The following is a 20151-nucleotide window of genomic DNA, read 5'->3' on the forward strand; positions in this document are numbered from 1 at the left end:
CCTGTGTGCCATTGCGGAATGCTACAGAGAGAGGCAACCTATAATTACACTTCCAATAAATGCAAATGCACAAAATAGTTTCAAAACCGTCGCCACAGATTTCAGCAATATCTTTTGGTTTACCAGACACACAGTTGACTAGCTTGGACTTGACTTTAAAAATCAAAATAAATGCTAAATCCCTGGTATGTTTGTAGAAGAAAGTGCCAACAGCTTCATGGGCTGCTGATAACAAACACTGTGGTAGAAAGTGGAGCCCTAGAGATTAAAATTTTCCACCCCTACCTCCACCCTCAATAAATTATTATATTTTCAGACTGTATGGATATAACCCAAGTATCAGCTGGAATCTACCCCGTCCTTGATTCAAACATTCACTCCATGGGTTGTGGGAAACCAGAGGCCACTTCAAAAGTTCTAGACATTTGGGGGGCATGGGGGACAGGGAAGGGCTTCCTTGGCTCAGAATGCCTGCTTCAGCTTCATGTGCTCATTTATGGCTCTTCCTGTTCGTGCTGACCCTACTCCCCCAAACGTGGTCCTGGCACCTCAACTGTGACAATCAGCAAAGCTTTATCCAGGTCCCCATCTGGGATGGGGGGGGAGGGCAGCAAACCTGGAGGTTAAATTCTCCAGCCTCAAAAAAAAAAAAAAAAAAATGGAATGAGGTCTTTCCCGTCATTTTCAATCCAAAAACAAAAGGAAGTCCTCAATGCATGAATGTTTATGACAGACTTTATTAAAACTTGAGTAGTTGGAATCATTTACAATTGCAGAAACAGAAACAATTTCATTCAATATTAAGCATTCTTGTTCTTAAGCATCTTTCAGGCACCTCACCACTTGGGATTTTCACTCACTGCCTTTACCCTCAGTGGTTTCCCAGCACCACATCTTCTCCCTAGCTTCTCTCCTGTCTCCCCTTCCATTTCTCCTCCTCTACCCCTCCTTTCATATGTCTCCCCAACTCTGGTTCAGCTCTCTGCACGTCCGACCACAAAATTAGTTCTAAGACCATCTGAGAATATTCACACCCAATATGGTGCCCAGCAGAATGAGACATATCTTTGAGTAACAGAATCCACCTTTCTTTAAAGCCAGTTGTGTTTGGTCTTGGCTGTGTCCCTCATTTACATTATAATCATATTTGTTTGTTAAAATAATTTGGCCCAGGATTTGTAACTCTGGAGAAACAAGTTGTTTGTGTCTTTGCATACCATAACTTCCTTAGAATATGAAATTCAAATTAACCAAAATACTCAAGGTAATTTTAGGGAGCCAGATCTCTCTTTTTGTGTCCACATTTGTTCAATCCTGAAAGGAACATCTTATAAATAGCCAGGGGATTAAGTTTGCTTGAAATTTTGCCCTGACTTTACACAGTGAGCCATGTTGTCTCAATGTCTGGAAGCATATCCTCATATACAACAATCTCCAAGTTGTACAGAACCTATAAGCAAGATAAGAATGGTCTTAACCTGAGTGAACTGTAACAGTTAAGAAAATAACATATTCCAATTGACTTTTGTTAGTTCATAAATGTTACCCTAATGTCTTTCTCTTCCAAATTGTTTTTTGGCTTTCTATAGATGATGTGGCATTAATTTGTTGACAAATCTTGCGCTTACATAGTGCTTTTATATTTTGCAGTTACATAATAAATGATGCTTAAGTAGATGAGAGCAGAATCTTTCATTCTCAAACATTGTTTATCTGCAGTCTTAAAGACACTAGAATCCAATTCTCAAATATGAAGTGATTCTAACTCGTTTCACACTTTTACACAAAACAGGGTGGGGTTATTATTCTAATAATATCAGTTTGCAGTGAGTTTCACTTTAAAAAAAAAAAAAAAGGAAAGAAGGAAGGAGCATTTTCGCTAAAGAAGAAAAAAGTTCCCAGGTTTACTTTTTTTTTTTGTTTTCTAGCCAAAACCATGTTTCTGGCTAAAGGTGTCTCTTACTCACTTTGTTTTTCAGTTCATGGTTTAGAGGTGCCCTAGAGGCAGAGATGATTGCTGAAAGCTTATTTCATCCAGCCCTATGATTCATTGATTCTATGAGTCCACACTTTGTAATTATAACATAATGGAAGATATTATTTTATGAAAGGAGAAGCTATGACTTGTCCAAAAAAGGAATATAGTGTATAGTAAATAGAAGGTGAATTAGAATACAAGTTAGAAACATTTTCTTTTTTGTATGAACAGGATTTAAATGAGTCATTTTTAGATGAGAGAAAGACAGACTAAAAGTTTATTATTTAAGACATTTGGTTTTTTCTTCATGAATAAATTATCCTAAATTATATGGTTTTTGTTTTTAGAAAACTACGCTTTGAATCGGAGGATTTAACCATGCGTATTTCAATATTAACTAAAATGTGTTTTTACTAATTACTTTAGTTACTGAAGAAACATGTATATTTTAATTTTCCTTTTAAAGTTGATATACTTCCACTTAACTAACAAAAAATTTTTATTATTAGTGTAATATAAACACAAGCATTAAAAAATGTAAGTGATTTGCCAATATGATGAGTAGCTAAATTTGAAACTCAGGTCCTTTGTGAACCAACTGACTTACAGTAATTGTGCTGTATTTTTCCATCACAGACAAGAGCGTTTTGGACTATGTTATGAATTCAGAGTCCAGGGAATTCCAATGAGATAATGTCATTGACCTTGAGTACAAATAATCGGCGATGAATATTGTAATATGGTAATGTGAAAGTTGCAAGGAGGTCGTTCTCAGACTCCATCAGAAAACCTGCTAAATCAACAATAGGAGGAGATACGTGTGAACTAAGAGGGCAGAACTTTAAGGCATGTTACCCAAAATAGAAAGGTTCCCAAATAACTCTAAGAGATCAAGTGTGAGCCCTCATGCTTAACTGCTACTGAATTAGTTCAGCATGTGATCATCTATCGTGTACCCATCAACCCTGAATCACTTAAGTAACCAAAGATAAATGTTAACTTTCAGCTCAGTGGTACCCACTCAGTTGTTGCTTTTGTCTATTCTATCATTTAAGTCAACTGATTTTCCCACCATTCCGCAAGGGTGCAGCTTCATCAGTTGCGAGCTGCACGCTCCACCATGAATAAGAGACCGGTGCCAACCCTTTAAAGGGACAAGGCCATGGGAGAAAAAGATTATCTGAGCCATGTTATATGTGTTTACACCTACAGGCTGCCAAAAAATACCCACGATATTTGTCAAAAATGCAGTAGTAATTAGAGAGAGCAGAAGAAAATCAACCTCAGTCTGCTAACTGACCTGAAGCATCTAATTTCTGTACATGTTCATTTTGTTAAAACATGCAAGCAAAGAGCTATTGGAGGCCATATGCCATTCGTTATGAAAAGCACATTCCTTTAGTCTTTGTAACAAAAGCCATATGGCTTTCTGAAAGTTAATTATATCATAAATATGCTGTAATATTGGGGAGTGTGGTCTAGCAATTGCTGGAAGAAACTTCGAGACCTGGCTCTTGGTCAATTTCTCAATGGATTCCACTCAGAACCTTGGGGAAGTCACAGGCCCATTGTGCCTTAGTTTCCCAATATTCAAAGTGGAGATAATAATAACATGGCATCTACATGAGAGAAGAAAACTGAAATGTTTTCCTACTTAAAGGTAAAATAATGTTACAAACTACACTTCAGGTCAATAAAACAGTAAAAGGTTTTTTGAACTATTAACTAGTTAATCAAAATAGTCTCTTCCTCCTTTCCATGCTTCCTTCCCACCATTGCTGGAGTAATCTTTCTGGAAAACACATCAGATTTTTAAACTCCATTGCTAAATATTACATACAAAATAGCACTTGAACTCTGTATAAAATCAGACTCTTTATAGTCTGCCCTAGCCTGCTGTCCAGACTTATCTGCCAATGGTTTCTCCCTTCTCTGGCACACAGATAGGTAGACACACAGGGTCCCCAGATAGGTAGCCCTCATTTACATCTCTTTGTATTTCAAAGTCTGCGCCCCATGCCAAGGATGTCTTACCTTCTCATCTCTACTTAACTCCCATGCGTGCATCAAGACCCAGGCCATCATCCTCCCCTAGGTGAGGTCTTTGACTTCCTCAGATCACTGGTAGTTCCTTGCTCTGAGCTACAATAGCACTTACCACATACCTTCTTAAGCACTTATTACATTGTATAGTAATTCTCTGTAAACACCTCTCTCTCCACCAGAATGTTGGGCTCCTGAAGGGGAAAGTCAGGCCTGGAAAGTAGTAGGTGCTCAATAATTACTAGTTTATTGTCCACTTTTAAAACATAGAGGTAACTGGCTGTTTGACCTCAGGAATCTAGTCTCCATATTTGTTTCAACCTTTCAACCCTCCATCTGTAATACTTTATAACAGTCAGAAAATGATCCCTAGGAACTTGTAATGTTCCTAAGTACCAATGACAGATTTTCCACTGTTCTGTCCTTTTGATGTAAGGAAATGAAATAATTTTAGAAAGTTTTTCAACAAGGATTGAAGCCAAGAGTTTTTCTGGTTAAACTTCAGCTAACAGCTAACCAGAAAATTAAATGAAACACAAGTCCTCATTCCTCAAGCATTTTAGTGAATCACGGCTTTATGGAATTTTCATCTAGCATGGAGGCTGAAATGAAACAAAAGAGCCAACAAGTCCAAAAGACAATTACATCTCCACCTGATGTAACCAAACTGGATAGAGGTGTGTGTGGCATAACGGTAATAACTGTAAATTACCTAACACTAAATTCTCATGCCTGTGATACAGAACATTATTCTGATGGCATGATTTGATTTTTAAAAATTCAGTTTGATTTTGCTTCTGGTTTACACTTTAAGGAGACAGAAAAACCTCTGTCTGATCCCACAGGATTTGGATTTTATAAAAAGTAGGTGTCCAAAACATCCTCTTTCAGGAACTAAATCATCACCACATGTGCTAAGAGTAGCAAAAACAAAAACAAAAACAAAAACACAAAAACAAGAACATTTAGGTCTGTGATATATACATGTAACTTAGAGCAAAACCAGAGGAATGTCTGAAAGTCAAAGAGAACAGAGGGCAAAGAGTCTGACTTACAAATTTGTTGGGAGTTCTTTCACAGGAAACAAGTTTTAGGATCTGATTTGAGGGCAAGGCAACAGGGAAATAATAATACTAACAAAGACAAGAGGAAATCATTGAGTTGAGCTCCAAAACTTTAATGTCTTCAAAACTGTTTCCAGATGGTTAAGAATGTCTTTCTATGTACAGTATTTTCAGGAGCTAACTACAAAGTCACTCATTTGTATACGTGGTAATTTTTCGGCAAGGTGCCCCATTCATTTAAAATTGTCATTGCTGACACAGGACACCTGCCTGGAGGCCAGCAGCACACACTAACTTTAGCAGAATGTCAGAAACTGTCACCAGGAGCTGGCCCCTCAGAGGCAAGGCTCCGAATCACGGGTATGTAGTCAGTCTGTGCTTTGATGTTCACTTTCTTCCAGAGGGCGAATACTAACCAAGTGTCTGAAGATTCTCTCCTTCCCTCTTTTGGCAGCAAGGAATGCAAGCCATGGAACTACTGCAGAGGAGAAGAAAGGAAAATTAAAGAGAAAAAGAAGGCAGAATTTCTTGATTTTATAAATCCTTTTCATCTTACTAGAAATACACCCAGACTAAGACTCAGAAGACTAGAGGCTGGTCCTCAAGCCTTCCTCTTTGCTAAGTTAATGAATCTCTCTGTTGCTCAGTTCCTGCCACCCTTCTACTTTCTTAGGAGAAATATTAAGAGTATGAATAACTCTATTAGCTACATATGAACTTCTTAAGGGGCTATAATATAAACAAAATGACTTCTGAAGATCATTTTTTATTACCAAGGCATGCCTTCATCCACTCATCTGACTACTTTCGAATACCTACTATGTGTCAAGCAATGGGTGCTGGCATTTAATACTGAGCAAAACATAGTCCCTATTCTCATGGAGTTTAAGGTCTAACTAGGAAAGCAAGCATTGCTTAAATAATCACACACATAGAGAATTACAAACGCTGCATATAGAACTATAACCGTACTCACCATGATCCAGAAAATACTGTATTTTCACCATCAAATGTTCCTGTTTGTTCTCTGATTTGTTTATCAGTCAGTTTTAATCATCAAGTGATCCTTGAAAAATACTTTCCCAAGACTGTGCTGTTTGTTGGTTAAGGTTTTATGGATAATGATTAGAACTGAGGTTTCAGAGTAGAACGGATTCACCATTTAGTGAAACAGAAGAAATGTTGGTATAAATTTAAAACTATAAAATAGGAAGTCAAGACCTAAAGGCTATTCCCTGGAAGGCCCTGTTTACAGAAAAGCTCTTTCAGTCTTTTCATATAAAGATCCTACATTTGTGGTGATAGCAGCAGCTGAGCCATCACATTTACTATGTGCTAAGGTACTGTTCTAAGTACTTTATAAATGGTAACTCATTTCATCATCACAATAGCCTTCTGAGGTAGTATTACTAGTGGTAGGGGTCTTATCCCCATTCTACAGATGAGGAAACGGAGGCACAGAGGGATTAAATACCTTACCTGCTGTCACACGGCCAGTAAGTAGAGTCAGGATTCAAACCCAGTCTATGCTCTTATCCATCATGGTGCACTGCCTCGCATTCATACAATTGGTCCTCTGAAACATGTTGAAAGCTAGGCTTTTAGTTCAATAATTTAGACAGCATGTTCAAAATCCATCTCTGCCCCCTCACATGTTCTTCTAGTGACTTTCTCATTCACATATAAAGAATAAATTGCACTTGGTAACTCCCGATGCGACTCATTTTCAAAAAAAAATTTTTTTTCAATTCTTTTCAATCAGAAAATTGATCTTCTGGGATTTAAAGAAACAGGTGATTTCATAATTACTCTTCAAAAACAAGAGGTCAGGTGCTCCCACTTTAGCCAAATGTCTTCTCCCATTATTGTTGCAGTGTAAGCTCTACAGGGATTTGATAGAAGTTCTACCCCGAAGGAAACAACTCTCCTAAAATGTGATACAATACAATGCGAAATGGTGCCAATTTGTCTAAACTTTAGATTCTAAAGTAAGGTGGAAAAGTCAGATTGGCTTTGACCCCATTCTATCTCTACATAATTTTGATACTAAAAATGCATCTTCAGAAGGTGTGTTGATGAATTCAATCTTTTTATCTCAAATCATGCTGCTTCCCAGGCTTCAGTTATGTCAGAAGATTTCAAGAGCAGAAGAAAAAGGGAACAAAGCAAAGAAGACATGTGCAGGCAAGTTGGTGTGGAGAATGCCTTTTGATTTTTTTTATGGTGGAAAGATTCTTCTGGGGATAAAGATTAAGCAATCATTGGAAATGAGCCTCCTCATTTGACATGAGAATTAGCACAGAGACTATTTTTTGAACTTAAAATAGCAGAAGCCCATATTAAAATCAAGAATTACTACAAACACAACTAACCGTTGATAAGCTTGATACACTTGCAAGACAAAACAGGCGTCTTTTGGGCAACTGCCATCAAGATGTGTTGGAGAACAAAAATCTTAACACTAGACAAAAAAATGAGAACGTGGAACATTGCATATAGTTGTTAGGATATGTAAACAGCTGAAACCAAAATAACGTGAGAATTTTTAAAAGCACCTTTCTTCTCAGCAAACATTATCTGCTGAGTCTATGAAATACAAAGCGTGTAGTGATTAGTCCTCATTTTGTAAATGGGAGGAAAGAGCTTACTCTACAATGACAAGCTAATACTTTAGGAAAAATAATATACCACAATACGTGGGTACACAGTCATTTCTTAGTGGAAAACACCAACCTGAATGTCCTAAACTGGTCAGGAAATGTTTGCTGTAAGCTTTAAGGGGAACCTGTCTCAGGAAGTGGAGTGGTCAAGCTAAACAACTGGTGATTGGCTGTCAAGAAGCCATATGTAAATGAGTTGGGGGCCAGGGCTCCACCTCTACCCCATTATCACACAAGTGCCTTCACTCAAGTCAGAGCTGCAGACCACCTTTCATTCCCTTCACCCCTCTCTTCCTCCCTTAAATAAATTAGAATGTTCTGAACAAGATACATCTAGCAGTAGACTCACCCCTTTTAGATGAAGGCTAAGCTTCTTGCCCAAGGTGACCTAGATTTTATTTATTTTTTTACATTTTACAGTGAGATTATTTTATTTTATTTTGTTTTTATTGAAGTGTAGTTGATTTACAATGTTGTGTTAGTTCCAGGTGTACAACAAAGTGATTCAGTTATTCATATATATGTATATGAATATATATATGTTATTTTCAGGTTCTTTTCCCTTATAGGTTGTTACAAAATATTGAGTATAGTTCCCTGTGCCATACGGTAGGTCCTTGTTGGTTATTTACTTTTTATAAAGTAGTTTATTAATCCTAAACTCCACATACACACTTTCCCCTTTGATAACCATAAGTTTGTTTTTGATGTCTGTAAGTGTATTTCTGTTTTGTAGAAAAGTTCATTTGTATCATTTTTTTTTGATTCCACATATAAGTGATATCATATGATATTTGTCTTTCTCTGTCTGACATATTTCACTTAGTGTGACCATCTCTAGCTCCGTCCACAGCTCTGCAAATTGCACAATTTCATTCCTTTTTATGGCTGAATAATATTCCATTGTATATATGTACCACATCTTCTTTATCCATTCACAAGATGACCTAGATTTTAGCGTTAAGGTAATTAGTTGAGAATAACGAAGGACTGACTGAACTCAATTTCTCAGCTGGAAGGGGCTAAGAATGATATAGAAAATAAAGGGATCTCGCCAAAGCCACTTCTTTTATTTTGGCAATTTATAACTAAGCTCAGAGGGGTCTCAGAACATAGACATCTAGTGACTAGGTTTCAACCTGATGAGTGAAATTATTTAGAATGAAATGTAGTCAGCCCCTGCACTGTGTGATTGAGTGTCCATTGAGGCAGACCTCTGTCTTTTAACGGAAGACATATGAAGTGATATAAAACAAGTAAAAGCTTTATCTTTACCCTAGAGAATCTGAACAATTGTCTGGGAACTGCCCGTGAAACATCCACAAAACAACAAACAACAAAAACCTTGAAACCATTTTCAAAATAACAAACCATAAAAGCAACGTCACATGGCTCAAACCACGTCATAAACCAGGTCATAAACCACGGCCAGGTCATAAACCACGGCCAGGTCATAAACCAGGTCATAAACCACGGCCAGGGTTTATCCACTGTCAGGCACTGTGCAATGTGCTTTACATACGTTTTATCCTCACTTCACAGATAAACAAACTGGTGCTCAAAAGGGCTTATGTGCCTTGCCCGAGGGTACACATAGGTTGGCCACAAACCCTACTCTCTCTACCAGTACTCATAACCCAAAGAGTACAGTACTACCATTATTGAAAAATGAAGGTAGTACAATGACATGGAAAAATAGTAACAAAATGCTGTTGAATGAAAAAGGTAATATAAGTTGTGTATATTACAACCACGTGAATGTTTACATCAAGGGAACATGAAGAAGTTTAAAAAGTTGTGTTAGGATAGTAGGGTTATGAAGGCGTCTTAAAATTTTTCTCCTTATATTGTTGCAAAAATTGGATAAACACTTCTCAACTGTTTACATAATTATATGCGGAGAAGAGTGTTTAGAACCAGGTGAAATCAACCCTCTGAGGAGACTGCCTGGATAAGGGGAGTTTTCACAACTATTTCAGAAGACAGGTTGAGCTCATGTTGGCCAAGAGGAGAAAGAAGTTGCCATAGCAGTGACAAGATTCTTAATTCAGCAAATTCAAAAATTTGGACCAGAGGGGCTAATGTAAAACAAGGCGGCTATGACACATGACACAGGGACAGTTGTCAGGGAGGGTAAGCTGAGATGTCTGAATCTTATAAACTAGAAAATATGGAGAAACACGATAAAGAGGTCCAAGGAACTTTATTTGAAATGCTGTGTGGAGGACTGTAGAGAAGAAAGAGACCAGGGAAGGGAGATCACCAGAGGACAGTGGAAAGAGAAAGACATTTGATGTGGTATGAGTCTCCTCTGAGAGTCAGAGCATAGCATTATCTTCAGTGTCCCACAGAAGAGCTTCAGATAAATGTGCCCATCACACGTTTCCCCTTCTTTAAAATAAGGGTCAGCTTACCTACAGTCGCAGCAATCCCATGAGGCTTTTATGCCACATTACACTGGGGCGATCATATGTATAAAACTCTATAGGTATGTAAATAACATGAACAGGGAATCCTCAAGGCATTTAAGTGTTTGAGGAACCTGAGAAGGTTTAGAATAAGTCTCATGTGAGTGGGTCTCCACAACACATCCACTGAACAGAGAAATAATGTGTTTTAAGTGAAATACTCTCACTTGCATTCATTATTCATCAGCAGATAAGTCAAACATAGACTAGAACTGTAAATGTCTAGCTCTCGGTTGGTGGAAAAACTGCTGGAGATTAGTAAATAAACAGATTTATTTACTTATTTAGTTATTTATTTAAAATTGCTGCTAATTTAGGACCACATAACATGAGGGCTTTGTGCATTTGCCTTTGTGTGACTTCAGACCATGGTATGAGCACATACTTCAGGAGGATGTGCTCTTGTTCTAATTATGGAAAGGACTGGACTGATCAAATTACTTACTGCGTATCTTGCATGACACCAAAGAAACAATTCCAACAAAGGACTTTGATTTGATGATTGAAAGTTACCAGCCATTTGTACTGGCCTTTAGAGAAGTGGAAAGCTCAACTGATGATAAGGACATAAACAAAAGCAGTGGAAGTTTTCTTAACCTTTAATATTGCTATTGTGGCCATGGTGGTTTTATCCTTAATGACTGCTATTTTGTTTAAAGAAATAGAACTCAAGAAAAGGAGCTATATCAATTCTCTGTAAACTTTTAACAGAAATATTGATTTTTTTGACAACTCTTTTTATAGATATTGTTGTTGAATTTTGGTACTTCGGTAAGGGAAGAGAACAAGACGTCTCCTGGGGGTCTCTGGGGGCCAAGAATGGGGAATTTAGTAGCCAAATGGACATAGCACACATTCTTGTCATTTCATGCCCCAGACAATAATAACAGTATGCATAATAATATTTCCTGCCCTAGATTTATTTTTATTTCCATGTAGATTGTGGCTATTAAACAGTCAACTGATTCATCTTCTTGGGCAATGCCCACTCATTCTTGACACCCTTCCATTCCACATCCTACCCAACACCTCTCAGCCCACACAAACATGTGCCAAAAGGGGAGAGAGCAAAAGGACTAACATGTCCATTTCACTGTAGTCTACCTTCAAAGATGTTGGAGTCTCATTGGTAGATTTATCAATAACCCTCCCAAAGGAGTAACTGTGAGTTTAGGAAGACACTGAGAAAGCATCACCCCAGATAGACTTTTTTCCTCTTTCTCTAGCTGGATGAGTTGTGTCAAAGAATGATGACCAAATTCATGAAGGAAATTTCTATTTGCCCCTAATTTACTCATAACCTATGCTGAATTGTATAAAAATAGCATAATGGTTAACCATAATTAGTTAGTTCGTATACTCCTGCATTTCCAAGCCAAGCTTGTTTCCTCTCCCTGCTGACAAGCACTGCATTCTCTCCTACCCTACCCCCAAGATGTGTTCACAAGACGGACCCTAGAGACTGATTCTTCTTTAAGGAGAATAACTAATGAGGCTTTAAGTGGGCCCTTCTTCAGAATAAAGCACTGGACAGGGGAGGGGTCCTCTTGGAGCCACTGAACTCATGCCTGCCTTACTCAAAGATTCACACACATTCTGGAGTTGGCTTAGATGCCGATTGCCGGGAGAACTAACAACAGCTCATCATTTATATATGATTTGCAACACTTCCACCAATATTTATTTATTGGTTGCTATGGGAGCCTGTTTACTTGCTGTGAATTCAGTATTTAAAGGGATGTGGGGGTAATGTCCTTAACCATGAGGACATTAAGCTGTGTCTACCTCCCTGAATCCCTGGCTTTCCTTGCCTGTAGCTTCAGACGCTGGCCCCCTCATCCCCTCTAAAGCTGGAAACACTGACCTGAAAAATCCTGCTCCTTATCTCTCCTTTACCAACAGCTACTCTAGAGGAAGGAGGAGAGACACCATGATGTCAGCAGGATGATTTTAAGGACCACCTTCTTGGCTCCTTCTTCTACCCTCACCGACCAACACCGCCATCGAAGAGCCATGTTGCTTCCAAAGTAAGCATAACTCAGCACTGAACTTTTGGAGTTGGATTTACATGGGAACATGCTTGCATCATGTGGTCAGTATCTCCTCCGTTCCCTCTCCAGACCTTCTCTTTGTATAGTTCTTTGGCACAGGAAGTGTCTGTGCATGGCACAGTGACTGGTGGCATAGGCTTGGGTGCCCATGCCAGACACCTGGGTTTGAATCCCAATTCCACCACTTAGTACACATGACATATTGCCAGGCTCCTAGTTTCTCTGAGCTTCACCTTCCTCATCCATGGAAAGAATGTAATAACCACTTTGCAGACTGTTAAGAGAATGAAATGAAATGATGCATGCAAAGCACTTAGAAATATGCCAGGCACGTAATAAGCACTCAATAAATGGGAGCTAATATTATTAATGAAACCATCATGTATGTAGTTGCTCAAATAAGGCAGGTCCCATTTTTTTCTTAGCTAACCTGATCTTATGTCCAATAAATTCTACATTCTAAATACAGTTGAAAGTCATTTCCTCCTCCCCATCCCTGCTGTAAAAACTCCACATCTTTTCTTCCATTATAACATTTTAACTCTATCTGTATATCCATCCTCTTCCTATTCCAACCCTTCTGTGCATTTCCCAATGGTGTGAATTTTCTAAAATAGAAATGTGCTCACGACACCTCCCTAATTAAGGCCTCTCAGGGGCTCCACGCGTTGCCTTCTGGATGCAATTCTAACTCCCCAGCACAGCCTTCAAGGCCTAGGGCTGTATCTCACCCCTCACTCCTCACTCACTGTACACTCCTTCCTCCCAGAACAATTTGTACTTCTTAAAAGGGTCCTCGTGTCCAAGTACCTTTGGACGTACTCTTCCTGGCACATGTTCCTCTCTTCACATGACAGACTCCCACATATCCTCTAAGACTCAGTGCCCAGAGTTCTCGTCCAAGAATTCGTCCTGTCTCCTCACTCACGTATTATACTATGCTAATTCCTGTTTATTTGTCTAGCTCCTTCTGTTTAGAACGGAGGTTCTCGATGTGAAGAACTGCATACTTCACTGCATCTTGCATTGCAAAAGACTAACATAGATGTTCAAACAAGTTGTTTAGCAAACATTTACTGAGCAGCGGGCTTGGTGCTAGGTACACGTTTGCTCTCTCTCACTGCGCAGTCCCTGTGGTTTTGCGACACTTGGTGGCATAAGGAAGCATGAGTAGCACTTGACTACGTAAAGTCTCCCTCCTCAAAACTCTCACCCAAACCTCAATAGCTGTCCATTGGTAGATACCAACACTCATATATATAAATGTTATCTAAGTTTATTCTCACAACAACAAATGAGAAAGCAAAAGTCCTGGGAGATCTCAAGTTGTCGCTTGTGAGTTGGGGCTGCCTGAGCCACTGGTCCTGGACCAAGATGCTTCAAAGCCTTGTTAAGAATGTTTGGATCCCCATGAAGCCCTACTATTCCCAAGTTTGCCAGGAGATTTGGGTAGGAAAGGGGTTGATGGGCTTCCGCATTTATGAAGTCAGGAGTGCTGATAAAAGAAGTAAAGTCTTGAAAGCTTCCAGTCCTGTGTCTGTTCACGGTCATCATTAACCAGCTTTCCTTGGATGGGACGTCAGTCTGGCTGCGTTGCGGGTACGTGGGACACTGTGTTGACCTGTAGCAGTGCCGCTGCCATCAGGCATGAATAAACGTACCTGTGAGACCCACGAGGAAAGAAAAGTTCTGGGAGAGCTAATGGCTTGGTCAATACCAACCAGCTGGTGATTGGCACAGCCAGGGAGGCAGCCTTCCATAGCAGTTATGGGCTAGCTATGGAAGTCAGACCAGCCTGAGTTCAAATCCCAACCTTCCCACGTGAGTCGTGTGGTCTTACAAAAATTACTTCACCTCTTTGAGCCTCAGTTTCCCCTCCTAGAAAGAGGGGGAAATAATACTCACCCACCTACCTCACAGGGCTGTGTGAAATCCAAATTAAAAACTGAATATATAATTTCAGTCTCAAAGCCTGGTAAGATCACAGGGGACCCCAAATCGTCTCAGAACCCACATTCTTAATCACTCTGTGTTTCTCACTTTCTGAAGAAGGGCTGGGGTTGGTAGAAGAAAAGTAGATTCCATCTTAAGTTGCACAGGGAGGAAGAGACCCAAACTGAGAATGCCCTTGTTTCTAGCAAGCAAGAACACCAAGAATATTGTCTGCATGCCAACTACATTATAGATGTTACCTAGAGAACTCAGACCTTGTCAGCCATCAAATAACGAGACTTTGTGAAATGTGAAAGTCCTTTGAAAAATACAAATAGGCAGTATTGTTTTCATCATGAACAGTCTGAGTTGGGACCACCCCATGTGACTCCAGTGAACTTGTCAGTTTGTCTAAAACTCTTTTCCCTCTTCCGTAACTTCTTTGGGTAGGACGCATAACTGTGACTTTAAGTCTCTTGAACACCCACTATATCTAGTGTGTTGTTACTTCTGTCAGGTAGTCCGGTCCCATTTAAAAGTAAAAGTAAGGCAACCCACTTATAGGTGTAAATAAAATTTGTTCTCACAGTTTACTGTAATCGTGAAGCTATAGACAATTATAATAATCATAAGCAAGTATTCAGTTCATACTCTGTGCTACATACTGGGGCTTTTAAAAATACATTATTTCATTTAATAGAAGAACCCAGTGAAAAGTCTGGTGTTCAGTGGGGTTAAACTCCTTGCCTCAGGTCATATGCTGTGAGTGGCAGGAAATCAAACCTATCAGAAACCAAGTTCTCGTCAAGCATTCTATACAGACCACCTATTACATATAAGGTCCTGGACTATCAGGAAACCAATATGAGTAGCACACCTGTTCTCAAAGGGGCTTACCATGTAGCTCCAATTTAAATCCCATCTCAGACAGAAGAGGGATAAATAAATGGGTAAATTCAATGCAGTAGTCAGGCTAAACCTAATATAAAACTCTGGTGCGAAAGAGAGTAAATCATTGCCTGAGATGAACTACAAACAAAGTAGGAGAGGAAAGCGTAGCTGGGGAATCAGGGAAGGCCCCATGAAAAGATGCCATTGGAGATCAAGTAAGTCTCCATAACCTCATCTTAGTTCTTAGCCCTGGCGTCACCCTGCTATTCTCATTAGAATCTCCCTTCTATTTATAATTTTGACCTAAGTCCCAGCACCTGTTGTGACTCTATCTTGCAATCAAAGCAAAATGTTCTGACTTGCCTCCCTCTTTTCATTTTTGCAAGGTTGTTCCCTTTTGAACATGTATTTTCTCATAATCTGCCTCTTCCCTTGACATAGTGTGATGGCCACAGGAGCGCTGGTCCACGGGTTCAGATCTCACTGAGTCTGAGCCACAGAAACATTCCAGATGAGGGTGGGGATCGAGGCCAAGGAGTCCTGGCTTCAGCAGGAGTTGTCTTCCTTCTGAGGAAAGCGGGTCTTCAAATCAGAGTGTGTCTTTTGGGTTGAAACATCATATTTTTGATACTGCATCTGAAAATTATGTTTTATATCTAAACTGAGGTTTGCTAAAAGTTGAGGCCTTTCATTTGGTAGGTTTGAAAGAGTCCTCTAAAAAACACCAACATTAAGTCACAGTCTTAAGATTATATTTATTTTTCAGTTGAGTTTAACAAAATTTCACCTTCTTATTAGTTCTTGTGTTGATGGACTATTCAAATGGGCTAAAAACAACCTGGAAATGTTTGGTACGAATATAAAAACAAGAACACTTGTGCATAAGCCTTTATATCTCATCCAGGATTTAAATAATTGCATTCCCTTATGCTATTAGCTCATCCTGGCTTTTGAGGCTTTGAGTTACAACCCTTTAAAAACAGTTGAAACTCGGGTGTGAGCAGTTGCTTAAGGTTTGCATATATTTGCAGGCTATAGAGACACAGCTTTTATGCAGTTTTGTTCCCATTTTCAGAGTACCCTTGAGCTGTAGGATGTGCCAGAATCACGATATGGTCAAAACTGTGCACTGCTCCCCTGTCCTCAGTCTCTCTGCATCCCTGGCCACAAATCCACCGACTTCAAGGAAGCCAGAGCTATAGGTCAATGATGCAGATTTAGCCAGGCCCTTTACTCCATCCGAACTTCCCCATCACTTACATGATCAAGTTCAAGCTCCATAAGGAAGATGAAGGTCTACCACATTGTTTCAACTTGAGTTTATCTGGCTTCCCCAGCCACTCCCATGCACCTCATGGTTTCCAACCTCTTGGAATGTCTCACCTCAATCCCTCAGCAAGCCCATTCTCACCTCTGTACACTTTGTCCAGGCTACCTCTCAACCTACAGGGTTCAAATCCAAACATCTGCATCTCTGAGATGGCTGTCACCCCTCTCACCACACATCCTTCCTCTGAGACCCCACTGTCCTCTGTGCCCACCCATCTTATGATCTTATGATATTTCATGTACTTTTCTGTCACTACATGTTGACATGGCTGCCTGACCCCGCCCCCACACCTAGACTCCCAGGGGGTATGATTTTTTTCTTCCCCAGCCCTTAGCACAGTGCTTCTCAATTAACAAAGTAGATTCCAATAAATATTTGTCGAATAATTAAATAAAAAAAATAGGTGAAATTTATCTTTTGCCTTCTTCCACCTTTCCCCTATTACCTACTGCCCCTTCTCAGGCTTCCCTTCCCTCTGACCCCAACTTCCCTGACGCTGTTAATCCTTTCTCTGACCCTAGATGTCCAGTTTCATCCCAGCCATCAATATCAAAACCTGCTCTCAGGAAAGGTTTTGAAAAATTCATAATGTTGACTATGTCAACCCTCACGTGGGTTTTTTTTTTTTTTAAATAATTTGCCAGGTGACAAAATCTTAAGCCAAAATAATAAATCTCTAATTGTGAGATTTTAGCCTGGTCAGAGACTCTTTCACAGTCCCCGCACCCACAGTGAGGCATTTTGGGTAGGAGTTGCCTTTTCATAATTGTTAGGGGCACCAGAATCTCTGTAAACTCTCGGCTATAGGATCTGGGGCCCTAGGAAATCAGTCTGCCTGAAACTAAATGGACAGCCATTCTTCTAGTATCAAATTATTGAGGCTGCTTGAAAAAATTAATCTTTCAGTTTTTTTTAATAAGCCTCCACATTTAAAAGATAAGGAAGACTTTGCCTAAGAAAACAGTTCAACTCAGCAGATTTGATTTAAACACTAATTAATTTTATTAGTGTTTAAATCAAATTTTATTCTTATTTGGTGAATAAGACCACTATTTAACATGCGGTTACTTCCTAATGGAGGAAGGGGGAATAGAATCATTAAAACCCTAATAAGAACTAAGCAGAGAAAAACTATTTCCTAATTATGTCTCGGCAGATAACAAGTTAAAGGGTAAACAGTAAGAAAGATGATCTCAGAAGAGTGACAGAGTTCAATAAACATCCGGCTCATTTTCCTAGGAATTCTGAAAGCTCCTGAGTGTTTTGTGAGACATCTTTTTAGGAAGATAAAGGATAGATGATGCATTCTACCAAGCCTGTATATCAAAAGAGGCCATAAATCTATGCAGAAGTGACACACACCCCAATTTCTGTACATTGGAATACTTGTGTTAAAACAGATAAATAAGATTCTGCCTGCCACGCCATCCCAGTACCAGAATGGCTCCGTGGACCAAGGCCATATACCAAAGCAGAGAAGCCAATTAGAAATCATCTGGCCATCGGGCAGTGTAAGCTTTCCGTCTGCTGAGTCAGAACTGAGAATAAGTCTCTGGATTTTACCTTCTCTCCCTGAGTTCACTGGATGGTGGCTCAGCCCTGCACTCAGACAGTAAAAGTAATATTCCAGAAGTTCTTGTCTTCCAGACATGTAACAATATGATGTAATATTGAGGAGCAGAAATTAAATGTGAGGAGATGCATTTAAAACCCCAAGACGCTTTATAAATATCAGATGGTGGAATTACTGTGATGGGGATACATGATGGCACTTGGCTAGTACAGTTGATGGTGAAATTGTCAAACACAGGAGCCTTATTTAAAAAAAAAAAACTGAAAGATCTATTTTTTTTTCGAGGAGCCTCAATAATTTGGTAGTTCTAGAAGAATGGCTATCTATTGTCCTTGATGGTCAAGTCAATACAAGCCGCCTCTCCTCTGCCTGACTGAAATAGACTGTGATACAAGAAAATAATATTATATTTGAGTATCAGATGCTTGGGCGACCAGAAAAACCTACTGAAGACATCTAGTGACAATATATGTTATATTAGATTATATACTGGGTTAGAATAGAAAATAGTTCTGAGTTCCATCTCAGGCTCCCAAGAACTTGTCTATTCATCCCTTTTAGTGAAGATAAGAGTCATTTCCTAACTCCTCACCCCCCACACATACATACCCCCACCCCAGTGGAACTAAGGTCTTGCAGCAGAGACATGTCTCCTAGGATCATTTAAGCCTAGAAAAGGGACAAGGAGTTATTTAGTACAACTCTCTCATGGGGCATAGTGAAAATTAAAAGAACCCATGCACATAGAGCCTGTAGCACAATAACTAGCATATACTAAGCCCTCAATAAAAGTTGCTATTCATAGTACTAACAGTAATATCTTGGAGCTGTTTAGGACAGGGCTGGGACTAGAACCCACGTCTCTGCTCTCAATTTCTCCCATAAGACCGGAGACCTCCCATTGCAGAAAGACTAGAGTGGGAGGCTTTGAAAAATTGTTTAAAAGAGATGATTATTTCCAAGCAATTTATTTTATTGTATAAGCACAGATAGTCTGGCTTAACAATATCAACAAAGTTTAATTTTAGATTCCCAAGTTATTTTTCCCATTTCCTTCCATAAAGAGTCCAGACATAAAAAACAAATGTGGTAAAGAAAATCCCTGAATGATTACTTTGATTAAAATTGTATTTGTTTGAACAATAAACCTTCATATCACAGGGCTCCAGCTGTACAATTTGACAACACCCAGCACCTACACATATATTTTAGCAAATATACTCCCCCCCCCCCCACAAATGCACCAGGCTTTACAAAATGCCATGGCTACTGGAAAAAAAATCTGGGACCCATAACTTCCTGAGCCTTATCCAAAAGCAAAACAAATGAAACAAGAAAATTATACTCTTTCTCTCTCCCAACAAAACAGTAAAATATTTTCCTCCTAAAACCATGCAGGGGATACCCAGGAGAGTCAATTCTATTGTATTCTGTGTTCAAATAAATTGAATAAATTGACTCTACCAGACCACAAAAGCAGGTGTGGCCCCATAACCTCTCTGCGCAAAGAACATGATTATGACTTGAAAGAAATAAAAAAAAAAACAACGGACATTTAAATGTAAGTAACAATGATAACAGTGATGATGATGGTGGTCAGGATCACCTGAAGGGATTTTGTGGAAAAAGAGTTCCATGGCCAAGTTGCTTCAAAAATTCATAACCAAGCAAAGTTACACCAATAAATGAACCAAGTGTCTTTACTGCAGTATCCTCAAAGGCTTCAGGTCCCTAATGTGAATTTTTTCTTCTAGAAAGCAAAATAATATTTAGCAATCTGAAAACTTATTTCTTTTCAGAGAATTAATTGGAGTTGGCATTTCATAGAACCCCTTTTGGAATATTCTGCTTAGGTTATAGGCAGACACTTAAGAGCACCTTCTAGGGGCTTCCTAGGTGGCTCAGTGGTTGAGAATCCACCTGCCAATGCAGGGGACACAGGTTCGATCCCTGCTCCAGGATGATCCCACATGCCGCGGAGCAACTAAGCCCATGTACCACAACTATTGAGCCCGTGTGCTGCAACTACTGAAGCCCACGTGCCTAGAGCCCATGTGCCTAGAGCCCATGTTCCTCAACAAAAGAAGCCACGGCAATGAGGAGCCCACGCACCACAACAAAGAGTAGCCCCCACTCACTGCAACTAAACAAAGCCTGCACA

The 20151-nt window shown here is 39.5% G+C and overlaps 1 long non-coding RNA gene across 1 annotated transcript; it reads right to left on the reverse strand.

Annotated features, from left to right (window-relative positions):
- Positions 1-5233: 5233 nt before the first annotated feature.
- LOC130833159 (uncharacterized) lies at positions 5234-7207 on the reverse strand. Its single transcript, XR_009048431.1, has 3 exons — positions 6565-7207; positions 6062-6178; positions 5234-5563 (listed from the first exon to the last, which is right to left on the reverse strand). It is a non-coding gene; the product is annotated as an uncharacterized LOC130833159 (long non-coding RNA).
- Positions 7208-20151: the final 12944 nt, after the last annotated feature.

The sequence above is a fragment of the Hippopotamus amphibius genome, chromosome 12 (assembly GCF_030028045.1).
Source record: "Hippopotamus amphibius kiboko isolate mHipAmp2 chromosome 12, mHipAmp2.hap2, whole genome shotgun sequence".
Lineage (NCBI taxonomy): Eukaryota > Metazoa > Chordata > Mammalia > Artiodactyla > Hippopotamidae > Hippopotamus > Hippopotamus amphibius.